The sequence below is a fragment of the Capsicum annuum genome, chromosome 9, assembly GCF_002878395.1.
Source record: "Capsicum annuum cultivar UCD-10X-F1 chromosome 9, UCD10Xv1.1, whole genome shotgun sequence".
NCBI classification, from domain to species: domain Eukaryota; kingdom Viridiplantae; phylum Streptophyta; class Magnoliopsida; order Solanales; family Solanaceae; genus Capsicum; species Capsicum annuum.
The window spans coordinates 116,970,264-116,987,387 of record NC_061119.1 but is presented as its reverse complement, the minus strand read 5'-3'; positions in this window follow the sequence as shown (position 1 = coordinate 116,987,387).

Sequence of the window (17,124 nt, the reverse complement as noted above, 5' to 3'; positions counted from 1 at the left end):
GACAAGTAAGTTTCGTGTACTCACTTTGCAAATGCTGTTGTGTTTGTACTTCCCAAAGAAGTTAAAGTTTAATTAGTACTGATGGTCAGATATGAGCTACATGCTATACAACTAGATAAGCTTAAACAGATGAAAATGGAAAACAAAAATACACCAGATGTTGCTGCATGTGAAGTTGAGATGTCTGAAGCGAAGCAAACAACAGATCTATCGCCTACAATTTCTGAGGAGCAAAATTAGTATATCCTTTGGATATGTCACTAGTTATCAGGTATCGATTCATTTCTTCTTTCTTGAATCAACCTATTTTTGATTTCTATAAGTGAGCAAGTTCATACATAAATTTTATGCAGCAGAGTGCCTTCATCTATTTCTTACTTTCACCTTATAACCATTTCAGTGCAAGAAAAGTGCCCATCTATCAGCAACATTCAAGTGTGTGTTCTGTTCCTGTCATTTAAAGGCAGTGTAAATAAAGTAAAACAAAATATCTAAATTTTTTGATTGTTCTTTTTGGTGAATGGTAACTTTAACTATATATCCACCCACAGGTATACTACATCAAAAAATGTAGTCCCCCTCCAAAAGTATTTCAATTTACATCATTGAGTTCCTACTGGTACTTGTTACAAATAATCTAAAACATCAAAAATATCTTCTGCTTGATCCAATGCTTCCTGTTTACACCAAAAGTAATAAAGAATTAAACAATTCATCTTTAACTTCTGTAAACATTCTGCTTGCCCTCAAAACATTTCTTATTTCTTTTGTTCCACACTGTCCACTATATATATGCTAGGACAATCTTCATCCTCCTTTTCGGTAGCATTGCCCACACTGATCTACATTCCTTGGCTTCACCCATGTGATCTTCCTTAAGCCGATAAAGATCCTCTAGTGTCAATAATGTTGATAAATGTTAATTATAATTATCTGTAAATATTGACTCCAATATCCTAAAATATTAAAGGAAAAATTAGGGGAAAATGTTCAATACATCCAAACTTTAGTAAAATTTGTTGTAACACACCTGAACATTGCAGGGGTCCTATAACTCCTCTAAACTATTTGGTAGTGTATTATAGTGACATTTATAAGTTCATAAAAAAATGCTAAATTTTTTTTAAAAGAAATTAGTGCAAACAAATATCAATAAAATACGCTAATAAATAGTCTAGAGGGGTCATACGACTCCCGCAAAGTTCTAGGGAAGCCATAGGATCCCCTTAAAATTCAGGTGTGTTACAACAAATTTTGTCAAATTTTAGGTATATTTGATAGCATTTTCCTGGAAAATTACATAATAACACTACTTAACTTACTATATCTACTTAAAATCTCTACTCTTTTATTTAATTACATCTCATCCCATATTTCTCTTTCTCTCTCTAAAACTCACGGTTGTTATCCGTGTGGATTAAATTTGAGATTTTTAATAATATTGACAAGAGTTGGGATAGGGAGTAATTAGCTCCAAAACGGGTGTGGGATTTATGTTGTTTATACAATATTGAATACGTTATTGTTCAAACTTCAAAGCAGTGTGGCACTCGGAGCTTCCAAATCTTGAATCCGCCTCCGTAAAGCATCTATCCTTTTGATTTCCCTATCATGAATATCATTATGAGTTGCAGACTTCACCTATCCTGTCCACATTTCAGACACAGTGGCCTATTAATGAAGGCATAAGGTATGGATGTCTGGATAGAGCTATTTTAAAGGTCATGTCTAATCTATGTATCCTTCCAAAAGGACACTTTCATTTTATTTTCCACTTTTAAAGATAGATCTAGATAAAAATAGAGGCCAAAGGTTTCGGACGAATCTCCAATGCTACATCCATAGAGGGATACTGACCATCTTTGTTATCCATTTATCCTCCATTTCATATTTTGCACTAATAATCTCCTTCCATAGCATATTTTCCATTATTACAAACATTCATTTGCCATTTCATCATAAATCTTTTTTTTTTGAATTTTCATGTATGATACCCACACCTCCTTCTATTTAGCTTCTTGTTAACTCCTCCTATTTAACCCAGTGGACCTTTTCCTTCTCTCTATTTCCTTGTGAGAAGAAATATCTTCTTAATGCATCTATTCTTTTATCACAATATTTGTGGTAGGGAAGAACAGACATCATGTAAGAAGGTAGTATATCTAGAATACTATTTAGTATTAACCAAAGTCAATCATCTTCCCAAAGAAAGGTATTGACTTTTCTGGTTAGTTAACTTTTTCTCATATTTTTTATTTACTCTATTCCAAATTCCTTTAGACTTGCTTTTGGCTCCCAAAGGCATGCCTAAATATATTGTTGGACTATTGGTAGCTCATGTACTTTGCCTCACGTATCTGTTGCCAAGCTTTCAACCTCTGATACATCATTGATAGGAAATATGAAACTGTAATACACTCATAATTATAGGAATCAACGAACAATCAAAAAGGGGACTTTTATTGATAATCGGAAGGTTTACAACAACTCTCAATCAACTAATACAAAAATGGTAACTAAAACTGGACTAGTTATTAAGCGTCACCAATCCTCCATCACTGAATTGTGGAACTCAAACACCTACAATGGCGGTTTAAGATGGGTATTATAGAAAAAGAGAAGGAGAGTCGGAGAAAAGGGTAGAGAGAGAAAGTAGAGCAAATACCAAGTCAATAACTGCCACTTCCAGTTGGCCACTTGGATTGTTAACATCTAACTAACTCCACTTGATAACTAACTCCCATTGATCTCAGCCATTCATCTGATTTAATGAACTTCTAATCACCATCGTTGCTTTAAGTCCATGTATGGATTTATCTTTGGCTCCAAGCTGTCCACGTGTCTCATTTCCCCCTTAATACAGAATCTAGAAAAATCCCCAATTCAAAACCGTAATGTCTTTCTCAGCTCATAACAAATACCCTCCTCTTCGAAATTAACCTTGACCTTAAGGTCCAAGCTGGGTTACGAACTCTAGAAATTGGCCCTGAATGTAACCCCAGTCCTCCCAGGTGGCTTTGTCAACACTGAGGTTGGACCAATGAACAAGGACGTAAACCACAGCGGTATGGTTACGCTTCTCAATATGATGTCGAAGAATAGCAAGGGGCTGTATTAGCACTCTCCCATTAGCACTACAAACTGGTAGCTGAGATTGAATAGAAATACTTGGACCTACACGACATTTGAGCTGAGAAACGTGGAAAACTGGGTGGATCTAAGCATCATCAGGAAAGGCAAGGTGGTAAGCCACACTTCCTATCTTCTGTAGAACTTCATAAGGCCCATAATACTTCGCACTAAGCTTCAAATTCTTGTGAATAGCTATAGAGGCTTGCCTATACGGCTGACGTTTTAGGTAAACAAAGGCACCAACCTTTAAAACTCTTTCAGATCTGGTTTGGTCGGCATAGAACTTCATTCGTGCCTGTGCAATCTGCAAATTTTCATGTAACTAATGCAAAAGTTGCATTTTTGAGATAAACAAGCTCCAGCTGGGGTATTAGTAGAGTGGGGAAGGGATCCTAGTGGAATTTGTAGTGGTGGGGTACCATATAAGGCTTCAAAAGGAGTGGTTTTCAAGGCAGAGTGGTAATTAGTATTGTACCACCACTCAGCAAGGGGAAGCCACTTTAGCCATTATTTGGGATGGGAAAAAGTTATGGCACATAAATAGGATTCTAAGCATCTATTTAACCTCTCAGTCTGTCCATCAAACTGGGGATGATAAGCGATGGACAAATTTAACCTGGTACCCATTAAAGTGAATAAATGTTTATAGAACTGACTAGTAAAAATAGAATCCCTATCGGTTACAATGGTGTGGGGAAGCCCATGCAATCTGTATACCTCTTGAAGGAACAATTCAGCCACCTCTTTAGCACTGTAGGGATGTTTGAGAGATAGAAAATGCCCATACTTAGTGAGCCTGTCAACCACTACTAGGATGGAATTCTTATGGCTTGAATGAGGTAACCCTTTGATAAAATCTATGGCAATGTCCTGCCAAGGTGCTTCAGGAATGAGGAGGGGTTGGAGTAGTCAGGGTAGGCCACATTTTCAGATTTAACCTTCTGGAAAATGTCACATTCATATACCCATCTGCAAATATCAGATTTCAGAAGAGGCCAACAGAATACCATGCTTACTCTCTTATAAGTGCCTTATTGGCCTGAGTGACCCCTTAAAGGAGACTGATGAAGTGCTTCAAACACCCTTCTTCTCAAGTCTGTAGCTCTACCCACATAGATCTTACCTTTGTGCCTAATAACACCCTGGTGTAAGGAGTAGGGCTGCTGCACCCCAGGGTTTGTAATGAGCTCAGTTAGTAATTATAGTACTGTGGGATCATGTTTATAACTGTCAGAAATTTCTTACATCCAGGTTTGTTCAGATGTAGTAATGGCATTTAGTGTTGAATCATCTTCCATTCTTCTGGACAGAGCATCTGCTACTCGATTTTCTGTTCCTTTCCAGAATTGAACCTCATAATCTAACCCAGGTAACTTGGTCAACCCCTTTTGTTGTAGCACAGTGTTAACCCTTTATTCCAGTAAAAATTTTAGGTTGTGGTGGTTTGTTCTTATGATGAAATAATTCCCTTGGAGATAATGTCTCCACCTATCAACTACCGCTAGGACTGCCATATATTCCTTCTCATAAGTTGATAAGCCCAAATGTCTTCTTGCATAAGAACAACTTCCATTCCCTTTGAATGAGCATCAGTTTCCACAACAAAAGTCTTAGTAAAATCAGCCAGTGCTAGGACAAGAGAAGTAGTCATAGCTGCCTTAAGAGCTTCAAAAAACTCTGTTTCTTCTTCAGACTAGTGGAATGAATTTTTCTTTAAGAGGTTAGTCAAAGGTCTGCTAATAACCCCATAAGACCTCACAAATCTCTTGTAGTAACTAGAGAGGCCCCAAAACCCTCTCAATGCCCTAAGAGACTTATCCCTGGGCCAATTAGTCATTGCTTCAATCTTAGATGGATCCGTAGACACCCCTTCCACTGTGATAATATGCCCTAGATACTCAACTTTGGATTGTCCAAAGGAGCACTTGGAGAGTTTGGCAAAAAACTGTTCTTTTCTCAATACTTCTAACACCAATCTAAGATGCAATAAATGTTAGCCCTAAATGGTTCATCAAACTTTGAAAAGTGGCTGGGGCATTGGTTAGCCCAAAAGGCATAACCTTGAACTCATAGTGGCCCAAATGAGTCCTAAATGCAGTCTTATAAATGTCATCCTTATTCATTTTAATTTGATAGTATCCAGCCCGGAGGTCTATCTTAGAAAATACAGAAGACCCATGCAACTCATCCAATAGGTCATCAACTAAAGGAATAGGAAATTTATCCTTTATAGTGAGTTTGTTCATTTCCCTGTAATATATGTAAAATCTCTGACTACCATCTTTCTTTTAACCAGTAATGTTTAACCAGTAACACAGGAGAAGAAAAGGGTGAGTGGCTAGGTTGTATAGTCCCCTGTTGTAGCATATCTTTAACTTGTTTCTTAATCTTATTTTCCTAAAAGCAGTTATACCTATAGGGTCTAATGCTCACTGGTACTAATATAGGCCTCAATGGAATGAAATGGTCATGCTGTCATTTGGGAGGCAGTGACTTCGGCTCCTTAAATACATCTGGGAACTTTGAATAACTGCATGGATGACTGTAGGCACCACGTGTTCCTCATGATTCTCTATGGATGATATAATAAATGGGTGAGCCTACATATTTTGTCCCTTGAGTAGATTCTTCACATCTCCTGCTGTCATACTCTTCAATACTGCCTGACTATATATACCTTTTAGCTCTAATCTTTTTCCCTTATGAGTAACCACTGCCTTGTAGTCTTTAAAATCTAATAGGATTGGATTATGAGCTCTCATCCAATCTCCACCAAAGATCATGTCACTGCCCCTAAGGTAATCAATCTTACTGTGTCTTCAAAAACTACTCCTAGTATCTGCCACCTGAAATTAGGACATGTTTATTTACTCAGCACCTGACTACTATTTGCCACAGTGACTTTCATAGGTTTAGCCTCCTTGATCACACAACCTATTAGTTTAACAGTTTTTATATCTATGAAACTGGGGGTACTTCCTAAATCAAGAAGCACACTCAATACCTTCTTCTTAGAATCAGCTTTTAGTATGATAGTATTTGGAACCTCAGTCCCTGATAAGGCATTCAGGCTAATAGCCTCATCCATCACCTCTTCCTCAGCATTTTCCACCAATTCATTTTCAGCTGCTTCTTCTAATGTTTCTTGCCCTTCTTCCTCATTGATGACAGTTTGCACTGGTGGCTTATATGGTATTTTTCCCCATATTTGTAACACAACCCTTATGTCCTCCTAGTCTCAAACAGTCTATTACTGATAGTTGTAGGATTACCTCCCCGAAACCTTTATATCAAGATGGAAAGCTGGAATTTCCTCCCAGTCCATTATTAGCCTGGGAACTCCTACCCCACTAAACCTTGCTCCTCTTGTTGGTTACTTATAGCACTTTCTCTTGATGCCTAGCCTTTTTAATAGCCTTGCTGAATGAGAAGGGTTCCAGTAGTCTCACAGTGTGCCTAATATCCTCCCTCAAGCCTTCGATAAAAAATTCTAAGAAGAATTCTTTAGGTATGGTAGGATTTCGAATCAATACCCAAGCCTTGAGTTCTTCAAATTTCTCCAAATACTCATCTACAGTCCCTGTTTGTTCTATCTTCTTGAATTCACCCACCAAGTTTACTTTACTGATATTTGCATCTGTAAATCTCTTGCAAATTTCCTCCTTAAACTCGTTCCATGTAACATTTTCTCTGCTTACATGGTAAGAGAAAAACCAAGCTTCGGCTTTTCCATTGAGGTGAAGAACTGCAGACTCTAATTGTTGTTGTGGATCTCTAATGTTATGAAAGGTGAAATATCTCTCACATTATCTTAAACATGTGCAGGGATCTCCTCCTTCTAAATACGGAAATTCAACTTTAGAGGTGAAGTTGTGACCATGAATTCTCATGCCTCCTTCCACGGGTTCACCATTTCTGGACCTAGAGGTCGACCCAAATTCTAGATTTTGGTGTGTTTCCCAATAGTCCATCCTGTGGAGGAAGAAGTTTTGCCATAAGAAAATCTAATTTTTTGCCCAACTCATCCATTTTGACTTCTGTACCTTCATTTACTTTTCGGACATCCTCCATGTGTAATTGTAGCTGTGACTCCAATTTCTTTACGTTTTCTTCTATACTCTTGTATCTAGTTTCTGTAATGGTCATGGTGGCCCAGGTTCGTGCTTTGATACCACTTGTAATACACTCGTAATTATTGGAATCAATGAACAATCAAAAAAGGGACTTTTAGTGATAATCGGAAGCTTTACAACAACAACTCTCAATCAACTAATACAAAAATGGTAACTAAAACTGGACTAGTTACTAAGCGTCACCAATCCTCCATGACTGAATTGTGGATCTCGAACACCTACAATGGCAGTTTAAGATGGGTATTATAGAAGGAGAGTCATAGAGAAGGGTAGAGAGAGAAAGTAGAGAAAATACCAAGTCGATAACTGCCACTTCCAGTTGGCCACTTGGATATTTAATATCTAACTAACTCCAATTGATAACTAACTCCCATTGATCTCATCCTTTCATCTGATTTAATGAACTCCTAATCACCATCGTTGCTTTAAGTCCATGTATGGATTTATCTGTGGCTCCCAGCTGTCCACGTGTCTCATTTCCCCCTTAATACTGAATCTAGAAAAATCCCTAATTCATCCTAAATCCCCAATTTGAAACCGTAATGTGTTTCTCAGTTCATAACAGAAACTCTTCTCTCAATGTTTGTGTAGACCGGAAACTACTTAAAAAATGATGAATATCACCATCTAGATCAGCCTGTGCTCTCTCACTGCTTCACAAAAAACTTAAGTGTCATCTCCAGATTGTATGCTGCCTTGTTGCCCACCTTAAATCCCCTAACCAACCTTTTTTCCTTGCATGCCTGAATCATGTTGCTCATTCTTTTTATTTCTGGGATAAAAAAAAAGGGTTAGGGGATCACCCTATCTCAATCCTCTTTAGAATGAAAAGAAACCACATGGGGTTCTATTAATTAACATAGAGAATTTAACATTACTAATGTTATATTTTACCCAACTGGTCCATGTAGCTCTGAATCCTATCCTTTGCATCATAAGAATCAGAAATTACAATTCAGGTGGTCATATGCCTTCTGTATGTGGCAATCGTATTTTCATAGGCTCTTGAATGGCGAGGGGGACAAAGGCATTGTGTTAGGGGAGCTAGAACGCTCTGAGGGTGTCATAATTTCGGTTATTGTAGATGCATTAAGGTTGAGGAGGTCTTTAAGGCTACTTGTAGGATACGTAGGGGTAGGGCGACGGGGCCTGATGAAATTCCAGTGGATTTTTGGAAGTTTTCGGGCAAGGTAGATTTGAGGTGGTTGATCGGTTTGTTTAATGGCATTTTCAGGACTGCAAAAATCCTAGAGGCTTGGAGATGGAGTACTGTGATTTCTTTATATAAGAACAAGGGTAACATTCATAGTTGCAACAACTTCAGGGGCATTAAGTTATTGAGTCACACTATGAAGATTTGGGAGAGAGTGGTTAAGCGGAGGTTGAGGAGGAGTGTGTCTATTTCAGAGAATCAGTTTGGATTTTTGTTCGGCTGCTCGACGACAGAGGCAATCCACCTGGTGTGGAGACTAGTAGAGATGTATAGGGACAGAAAGAGGGATCTTTACATGGTGTTCATCGACCTGGAGAAGACATACGACAAAGTCCCTAGGGAGGTGCTTTGGAGATGCTTGGAGGCTAGAGGGGTGCCGATTGTATACATCAGAGCGATTAAGGACATGTATGATGGAGCGAAGAATCAAATGAGGACAATGGGAGGGGATTCAGAGCATTTTCCTATTTTGACAGGCACTAGGGATTAGCTCTTAGTTCGTTTCTTTTTGCCGTAGTGATAGATGTTTTGACGTGGCATATTCAAAGAGAGATGTCGTCATGTATGCTTTTTGTGGATGATGTAGTCTTGATAAATAAGACACGAAGAGGTGTTAACGATAAATGGGAGGTGTAGAGATAAACCCTAAAATCTAAATAGTTCAGATTGAGTAAGACCATGACGGAGTACTTGGAATGTAAGTTCAGCGATGTTACTCAGGAGGATGAGGTGGTGGTGAAGTTGGATTCGCAGGTTGTTTGTAGAAGGGATAGTTTTAGGTATCTTGGGTCTATGATTCAGGTAAATGGTAAGATTGATGAGGATATCACGCACCATATTGGGGCGGGGTGGATGATATGGAGGATTGCCTCAGGAGTGTTGTGTGATAAGAATGTGCCTCCCAAGCTGAAAGACAAATTCTACGAGAGTAGCAGTCCGTTCGGACATGTTGTACGGTGCAGAGTATTGGCCAGTCAAGAGCTCCCACATCCAAAAGTTGAAGGTGGCAGAAATGAGAATGTTTCATTAGATATGTGGACTTACTAGGGTTGAAAGGGTTAGGAATGAGGTTATTCAAGTGAAGGTGGGAGTGGCCTCGGTGGAGAACAAAATGCGGGAAGTGCGGCTGAGATGGTTTGGGCATGTGATGAGAAGGGGCATAGATGCCCCAGTTTGAAGGTGCGAGGGATGGACTTTGGATGGTTTCAGGCGAGGCAAGGGTAGGCCAAAGAAATACTGGAGAGAGGTGATTAGACAAGACTTGGAACAGTTACAGCTTCTTGAGGACATGACCCTAGATAGGAAAGTTTGGAGAACTCAGATTAAGGTAGGAGCTTAATGCGTAGAGGTGAGTCGTAGTAAGTAGTTAGGTGCGCTTTGGGGTAGCTTGATAGTGGTTGTATGACTTTGCTCTTAGGATGGAGTCTCTAGTTAGGTGGGTTGGGGGAGATAGTTGGTTAGTGTATCGTACTACTTTGTGGGTGCCTTATTTCTGTTATTTCATCCTATTTCATGTTCCATGTTTTATTACGACCTTATTTAATATCTCTGTGTCTTGAGCCACGGGTCTATCAGAAACAATATCTCTACTTCTTTGGAGGTAGTGGGGTGGATTGCATACATTTTACCCTCTCCAGACCCCACTTAGTAGGAACTCACTGGGTATGTTGTTGTTGTTGTATATGCCTTCTGTATGTCTAGCTTGCATATAATGCTAGGCTGTTGGCTTCGCTGTTGGACTCCATACGCTCATTTGCTATTAGCACTACATCCATGATTTATTTGTCTTATATAAATGCCATTTGAAGCCTGTCCACTAATTTGTGTATGACTTTTTTCAGTCTTTCTACCAGGAGCTAGGCTATAATTTTATAGACCTCTCTTATCAAAATTTTAGGTCTGAAGTCATCTAGTTCCATAGCCACCATCTTCTTAGGAATTAAAGCCACAAATGCGGCATTGAAGTCCATTCAAAAATTCCAAGTCTTATGAAAGTTTGTATTGTTGCTACTAACTTTGGACTGATAATTCCTCAACATTGATTGAAAAAAGCCATGGAGAATCCATATGGCTTTAGTTCTTTGTCACCAACTTATGCTTTTATCAAGATTTCCTGTTGTTCAAATAGTGCCATTAACAAATTGTTTTCTTCTTCTCCAATCATGGGGCAATTTCTCATATCTAGTTGTGGTCTCCAATATTCTGACTCTTGAGCGTAGCTTCTTGTAGTAATCAACAGTCTCCTCCTGCACCTCTTCTGGTTTAGGCATGATTTCCCCTAAACTTTCAACTTGTCAATTGTGTGCATTTGCAGTTCTGTGAAAGTACCCGGTATTTCTATCCCCTTGTTTTAACCGTACTGCCCTAGATCTCTGCTTCACACAGTCTCTTCTTTTTTAGCTATGTCTTCAAATTTCATATTGAGTGTTAGTCGAAAAACTATCTCTTCTTTCTCTAGTGCTCTATTCTCCTCTAGTTAAATTAATTGCCTCAAAACAATTTGCTTCTGAATGAGCAAGTAACCTTGGGCAGTCTTATTCCACTCCTTCAATTTTCCTTTAAGAGCTTTTAGTTTGGAATGTAGTCTGGCTTTCCAGCGAAGAAGAAAAGAGTCTCATTGGAACCCTTTATTCCAAGTTTTTTAGTATAAAATGTTGCATTATCTCACAAGATTATTGATACATGCTTGAAAGATGATACGAGACAAGACTACGAAAGACGAAAACAACACAAAAACACGTAAAAATAAGTAAAAACTATACAAACACGTAAAGGAGCAAAAGGATAAATGGATCGATAGATATACATAAATCAATAACGAGAGGACAACCGAAGGGTATATTAAACCCTAAGACCTTCCTATAATCACCGACAACACCAACCTCTTACGAGGGCACAAACGGGAATGGATTACCGAGTACCCACATTTCTCACAAATCAATGAAACTCCCAACATGTTTCCATAAAAACACTCTTAAGTGTCAACTCACATTATCATTCATCAACTATCTACAAAATAAGGAAAACTAGCTATTTATAGCCATGGGCTATTTATTACACAATGGGCCCAAAAGTGACCCTAAAAGTTATTGGGCCCAAAAGTGACCCAAGAGCCCAAACAATGAAAAGGGCGCCCATACTCTCTCGAAGCCCACACTATCATCCAAATGCAGTGCTGCTCAATGCTCCTTTGGATGACATCTTCAAGTATAGCTTCTCCCGCATTCCAAGCAATCATCCACACATTATATTGTTCTCGCGGGAACTTAAAAAGGGTACTCCAAACATGTCTTGGAATCCTCGAGGTGGTCATAGCTTGGACTCCTTTGTGTTGGCCTCGAATTATATGCTCAAAGGCATTGATGCCAATTTGGATTGTATCATCCTCCCCTTCTTGAAAAGGAGTCGACCTCGAATCCAAATCTTTTGATGACATTCCATCACACTTCTCAAGTTTGGAAACCTTTAATAAGAACTCTACGTGATCTTCAAGTACATGTTCATGAGGCACTCTCCTTGTCTTCTCCTTTGAAGGTGATGTTTCATGATCCTGCACAAGAGGAGAAATGATACTAGGTAAAATGCTAGTGTCTAGGTTAGTGAGTGACAAAGGCTTAATATTTGAATTGTCTTTGTCACATTAGATTAGGAGTGGCCTTTGGTGCTCGGGGTAGTTTGACACTTGATTTTTGGGAGCTTGGGGAAGGGTTTGGGGTGTTTGTTTGTGGAATTATAGTGTTCGGGATAAATGTGGTGGGGTTGGAGGAGTAGGATTTGAAGAATTATGGTTTTCTTCCACATTCATCATTCTTCTGTCTAGATTCATCATCGTCCCTTCAACTTTGGTCAACTTCTCGTTCATGTTTGTTATATCTTGCCGCAAACCCACGAGGGCTTCCCAAAAAGTATCAAATTGGACCTGGCTTAGGATAGGTTGAACCTCAACTCCCGGGGCCATGGTAATGGACGACTCAACGGAGAAATAAGAACTTGAATTCAAGAATCAAAATAAGATTGGAACAAATCAAAACGACAAAACGAATAAGAAATATAACACACAAAGACTTGAAATCAAGGGTTAATCTAAGAAAACAAAAGATAAACAAAGAAAAAACAAAGAAGAGCGAATCAAGAATAATGTTTAAGAATGAAGAAAATGAAACTAGAATTCAAACCATGAGCAACGGAGCAATTAAGGTGTTGAGATGTGTTTAAAAGCTTTAATTGATGTTGGAGAAATGTTGATATGTATTGGGAACTTGAATTAGAGTTATTGGGGCTGTTATGGATGAAAATTCGAGAGTTTGGGACTCTTCAATTGCTTTTTCAAACTGAAGATTTGAATTTCTTGTGGTTCACTCCTTTGTCTTCTTTATTTGGAGTATTCCTTTTTGATGCCTTTTGATTCTTTTCTCTCTTTGGAATAAACTAGGACCACATCTTCTCTCACTTCCCTTTTTGGATCAAATAAACTAATTTTGAATGTTCTTCAACAATGTATGAAGATCATGAAGAACACCATGAACATTCAAAATTGACCCTCAATCAAATGACCTCGGAATTCGATGAAATTCGAACCCCAAGCTTACGTCAACCTCCCAAACACAAATAACACATTTTCAAGCCCAAAATCTCAACAACCTCCTTCCAAATTCGAGAACCCACCTTCAAATTTCTTCAACTCAAGCTCAACAATGGTGGATGACTCAAATTAACTCCGATTTAGCTCAAATTTTGGATTTCGACGCAAATAATATTAGAAAACAAGAATCTAACACTAAAAATACAAGAAAACACAAAAATCAAAAACTCAAAAATTTGACCTAGGGGTAAAATGGGAATAAAATATTATTTTGTGGTTTTTTGATTTTTCAACACAACAAAACCCAAGATTGACTCCATGGAAATGAAATCAAGCTTGGCTCTGATACCAAATGATACGAGACAAGTTTACGAAAGACAAAAATGACACAAACACGTAAAACAAGTAAAAATGATACAAACATGTTAAGGAACAAAAGGATAGAAGGATGGATAGATTGACACAAATCGATAATGAGAGGACAACCGAAGGGTATATTAAACCCTAAGACCTTCCTATCAATCACCAAAAACACCAACTTCTTACGAGGACACAAACAGGAATGGATTCCTGAGCACCCATGTTTCTCACAAATCAATGGAACTTCCAAAAAGTTTTCATAAAAGCACTCTCAAGTGTCAATAGGTCCAAAAGCCAATGGGCTATGTATTACACAATAGGTCTAAAAGTGACCCAAAAGCCCTAACAATGCAAAGGGTGCCCATACTCTCTCAAAGCCCACGCTATCATCTAAATGCGGTGTTGCTTAACGCTCCTTTGGATGACATCTTCAAGTATAGCTTCTTCCGCATTCCAAGCTATCATCCATACATGATATTGTTCTCATAGGAGATTAAAAAAGGTACTCCAAACATGTCTTGGAATCCTCGAGGTAGTCATGGCTTTGATTTCTTTGTGTTGGCCTCGAATTATATGCTCAAAGGCATTGATGCCAATTTGGATTGTATCATACTCCCCTTCTTGAAGAGGATTCAACCTCAAATCCAAATCTTTTAATGACGTTCCATCACACTTCTCAAGTTTGGAAACCTTTGATAAGAACTCTGTATGATCTTCAAGCACATGTTGTGAGGCACTCTCCTTGTCTTCTCCTTTGAAGGTGATGTTTCATGATCCTGCACAAGAGGAGAAATGATACTAGGTAAAATTTAAGTATCTTGGTTCGTGAGCAACAAAGGCTCAATGTTTGAATTTTCTTTGTCACATTAGATTAGGAGTGGCCTTTGGTACGCGGGGTAGTTTGACACTTGATTTTTGGGGAGCTTGGGGAAGGGTTTGGCGTGTTTGTTTGTGGAATTGTAGTGGTCGGGATACATGTGGTGGGGTCGGAGGAGTAGGATTTGAAGAATTATGGTTTCCTTCCAAACTTACCATTCTTCCATCTAGATTCATTATCGTCCCTTCCACTTTGGTCAACTTCTCGTTCATACTTGTTATATCTTGCCGCAAACCCATGAGGGCTTCCCATAGAGTATCAATTAAACCCGGATTAGGATAGGTTGAACCTCAACTCCCGGGGCCATGGTAATGGATGACTCAACGGAGAAATAAGAACTTGAATTCAAGAATCAAAATAAGAAAGGAACAAATCAAAATGACAAAATAAACAAGAACTATAACACACAAAGATTTGAATTCAAGGGTTAAACTAAGAAAACAAAAGATAAAAGAAGGAAAACACACAAGAAATTAAGACACAAAGAAGAGCGAATCAAGAATGACGTTTAAGAATGAAGAAAATGAAACTAGAATTCAAACATTGAGCAACGGAGCAATTAAGGTGTTGAGATGTGTTTAAGAGCTTTAATAGATGTTGGAGAAATGTTGATATGTATTGGGAACTTGAATTGGAGTTATTGGGGCTGCTATGGACGAAAATTTGAGAGTTTGGGTCTCTTCTATTGATTTTGCAAACTCAAGAAGATTTGAATTTCTTGTGATCCACTCCTTTGTACTCTCCTTTGTCTTCTTCATTTGGAATATTCCTTTTTGATGCCTTTTGATTCTTTTCTTTCTTTGGAAGAATGGAATATTCTTTGGAATAAACTAGGACCACAACTTCTATCACTTTCCTTTTTGGATCAAATACACTAATTTTGAATGTTCTTCAACAATGTATGAAGATCATGAAGAACACCATGAACATTCAAAATTGACCCTCAAGCAAATAACCTCGGAATTCGGTGAAATTCGAAGCCCAAGCTCAAGTCAACCTCCTAAACACAAATAACACGTTTTCAAGCCCAAAATCTCAACAACCTTCCAAATTCGAGAACCACCTTCAAGTTTCTTCAACTCAAGCTCAACAATGGTGAATGACTCAAATCAACTCCGATTTTGCTCAAATTTTGGATTTCGACTCAAATAGTATTATAGAACAGGAATCTAACACCAAAAGTACAAGAAAACACAAAAATCAAAAACTCAAAAATTTAACCTAGGGGTAAAACGAGAATAAAATATTTTTTTATGGTTTTTCAATTTTTCAGCACAACGAGACCCAAGATTGACTTCGGGGGAACAAAATCAAGCTCGACTCTGATACCAAATGATATGAGACAAGACTATGAAAGGCGAAAACGACACAAAAACACGTAAAAAAAAGTAAAAATGATATAAACACGTAAAGGAACAAATTGATAGAAGGATAGATTGATGCAAATCGATAATGAGAGGGCAACCAAAGGGTATATTAAAACCTAAAACCTTCCTATCAATCACCGACAACACCAACCTCTTATGAGGACACAAACGAGAACGGATTCCCGAGCACCCATATTTCTAACAAATCAATGAAACTCCCAACAAGTTTCTATAAAAACTATCTCAAGTGTCAACTCACATTATCATTCATCAACTATCTACAAAATGAAGGAAAACCAGCTATTTATAGCCATGGGTTATGTATTACACAATAGGCCCAAAAGTTACCCTAAAAGCTATTGGGTCCAAAAGTAACCCAACAGTCCAAACAATGCAAAGGGCGCCCATACTTTCTCGAAGCCCGCACTATCATCCAAATGTAGTGTTGCTCAACGCTCCTTTGGATGACATCTTCAAGTATAGCTTCTTCTACATTCCAAGCTATCATCCACACATGATATTGTTCTCATGGGAGCTTAAAAGGTACTCCAAACATGTCTTGGAATCCTCGAGGTAGTCATGTCTTGGACTCCCTTGTATTGGCCTAGAATTATATGTCCAAAGAAATTGATGGCAATTTGGATTGTATCAAAAGATAAATTTGTAAGGTAAAAGTTTCATGAATATGATACTTTGCTTGTGACTTGACAGTTGAGCTTAAAATAAGTCAATACAATTTACGACAAATAAAACAAAAATATTTCAATGCTAAAGATTGTGACACCATTGTCATCGTCGCAACACTCATGATCGTACATATACAACACAAAGAAAAAAGAAATCAACAAAAATGAATTGAGAGGGAAAATTGTATACAAAGTAATATTTGTGAGAAATATAGGAGAAAAATATTATTGAATTGTTTTAACTATATTATTAAATTGAGGTCCTATTTATAGGCACTATATTACAATTCTTTTCCAAGTAGGAATCTATATGTTATTTCTATTCCTACTCATATTCTAACACTAACCCTCAAGCTGGTGCATAGAAGGCATATGTATTAAGCTTGTTATAGATGTAATTAATTCGAGGATCAGTGAGGGATTTGGTGAAGATATCCACAAGAAAATTGATAAGGACTGCTCTAGACGTTGGGGAGACTTCAATTAAAAAAGAACAAAATGAAAAAGTGATCCGAAAAGTGATTAACATCGTCGGGAAGTCGATCTGTCAGTGGAAAATTTTTGAAAATTGGTATAAAATATTTGGGTCATCTCGGGATCAAGATATAAGTAGACTTAAACAAGAAAGTCACCAAAGAATTGGCCGGAACATGCTCGCACGCTAGATTATTAGATTTGATAGCTGAAAAGTGGTCATAATTTGAGAAAAAATTATATGGGTAGGGTCAGATGATGTCTCGACCCCACTGAGAAAGAGAATTATATAGGTAGGGT